The sequence below is a fragment of the Bison bison genome, unplaced genomic scaffold (assembly GCF_000754665.1).
Source record: "Bison bison bison isolate TAMUID 2011002044 unplaced genomic scaffold, Bison_UMD1.0 scf7180017859330, whole genome shotgun sequence".
Taxonomy (NCBI): Eukaryota; Metazoa; Chordata; class Mammalia; order Artiodactyla; family Bovidae; genus Bison; species Bison bison.
This window is the reverse complement of record NW_011489902.1, coordinates 13,783-16,475: the sequence shown is the minus strand read 5'-3', so window position 1 is coordinate 16,475 and position 2,693 is coordinate 13,783.

The window sequence follows — 2,693 nt, the reverse complement described above, 5'->3', positions numbered from 1 at the left end:
ATCGAACCTGCATCTCTTATGTCTCCTGCATTGGCAGTGGGTTCTTTACCACTAGCACCACCTGGTAGGCCCCAATCTTCTAAAGAGACAAATTTCTATATAGAGAGAGACAATTTTCTAACTCGTTTATTTTGAATCTTTTTGTGATTAAACAAGTTAGAAATGTATTTGTCTCTAACATAGCAATCCGTAAGTAGATGGTTCAGAACTGATGCAGAGGCAGGCCTTGCTCCATAAGATTGTCTAAGAAGCCTGTCCTGTGCTTCATCATTTCCCAGGGTACCACCTCCAATTGTACTGTCTAGGATGACCCTCCAGTATCTCTGTGTTCCAGTCAGTTGAGGAAGGTTAGGGACTTTAAGAACGTAACTCAGAAATTACAGCATCACTTCCAGGTACACTCTTCTGGTGGAATTAATCATATGGTCTTACCTAGGAGCACAGGTGGCTGTGAAATATGCTTTTTACTCTGGTTGGCTCTGTATTCAGCTGCAGATTGAGTGTTACTTTCCTTTCTAAAGGAAGAAAGAGAGACTGGATGTTAGGAAGCAGGTAGATGTGCGTTCCATGCTGCTTTTACAGATACTAATTGGCAACATAAAACTGAGGTCCTATTAATTTTCTTTATTTTAAATTTTGTATCTTTTTTTTAAATTTTTATTTTATTTTTAAACTTTACATAATTGTATTAGTTTTGCCAAATATCTAAGGCCTGAAAACTTATCATGACTTTTAAATGTATTTTTGCTCTACCCTCCATATTTAGACATGGTTTGTGGCATTTACAAAAAAAATCAATGCCTTTACAGCATTGTTTTCTACTTTTGTCGTTGAACATGTATTTCAGTTAAATTATGAAATAAATGGGTTTTGGTGAGCTAGCCTGGAAAACTTACAAACACAATATTGTTTCTATGGGAAAAAGACTTCAAATTCTTAAGAAAATCTGACAAAGAAATGTGCTTTTGAAATTGAACACATTTGAAAGGTGGGAACTGCTAAATGCACTCAGGTTTACACATATGAAATAACAGATGAGGTTTACTGGAACATTTTTTCAGTAATGACTTACCCAACACTCCAACAGCCTCAGTACTTGGCCAGAGCTAGCCAAGTCCAGATCCAGTTTCCTCCTTTCTCCATATGTTCATCAGGCACAGAACGGTTGGTTTCTCTTTTTCACTTCAAACATTTAGCCTGTTACTGGAAAGTTGTTTAGTTGGGAAGTTGTAATAAGAGTATAAATAGAAGATTAGATAAGGATAGTTTAAGACCTTTGAGTTATAAATTTAACCAAGACTTTAGAGACCATTCATTCAGCTCTAATACTTTGGCCACCTGATGTGAAGAGCTGCCTCATTTGAAAAGACCCTGATGCTGGGAAATACAAAAGGAGAAGAGGGCAGCCAAGGATGAGATGGTTGGATGGCATCACCTATTTAATGAACATGAACTTGGATGAATTCAAGGAGATGGTGAGGGACAGGGAGGCCCGGTGTGCTATAGTCCATGGGGTCGCAAAGAATCAGATATGACTTAGCAACTGAAGAAGAACAATATTTAATTTTAATAAATGTAATGATGGGGCTTCCCTGGTGGCTCAAAGGTAAAGGGTCTGCCTGCCAATGCAGGACACACGGGTTCCATCCCCGGATGGGAAAGATCCCCTGGAGGAGAAAATGGCAGCCCACTCAGTGTTCTTGCTGGGAAATCCCATAGACAGAGGAGCTCGGTGGGCCACAGTCTATGGGGTTGCAAAAGAGTCAGGCATGACTTCATGACTAAACAACAACAAATGTAATGATGGCCTTCTTACTCTAGAAAGAAAATGGTTATGGATTTTACTTTTTTAGAAGTAACAAAATGTTTATGGATGCTAATGTTAAAATAGCTACTTATCGAATAGTTTGATTTCAAATCTCTGAATAAGTTTGTCAAAGGAGTTCTATGCTTTTAACTGTCTTCTCTCCCCAACCCCCACTATTTTGCCTGCTGCTGCTACTGCTAAGTCACTTCAGTCATGTCCGACTCTGTGCGACCCCATAGACGGCAGCGCACCAGGCTCCCCCGTCCCTGGGATTCTCCAGGCAAGAACACTGGAGTGGGTTGCCATTTCCTTCTCCAATGCATGAAAGTGAAAAGTGAAAGGGAAGTCGCTCAGTCGTGTCCGACTCTTCGCGACCCCATGGACCACAGCCTACCAGGCTCCTCCGTCCATGGGATTTTCCAGGCAAGAGTACTGGAGTGGGGTGCCATTGCCTTCTCCAACTATTTTGCCTAAGCACGCGCTTAGCCTGAGAATTGAATAATCCAGTGTTGACTGTGGAATTTAACTCCCAGTTCAGTCTCAACCAGACCAGAAAGTTTTCTTTCATATACTGAACAAATTATTTATTACGTGCCTGTTAACAAAGCATTTGAATAATGTTCCCGGTACTGGGAAGCAGAGGTTAGGTAAGAGTCACAAACCTTGCTCTCAGTGAAGCCTATTCTCTGTTGGGAAAGATAAACAATAAGCAGGTAGTTACGACAGGTGTGAGGAGGGTTATACTGGATGATGTGGGGACAGATTGCAGGGGTGGATGGTTTAGTTGGGGTCACAGGAAACTTCCCCCAAGAAAGAATGAATCAAAGTATAAAACAAATTCCCTAAGCAGAGAGCAGGTTACATCCCGTTTTATTCAGAGATTACA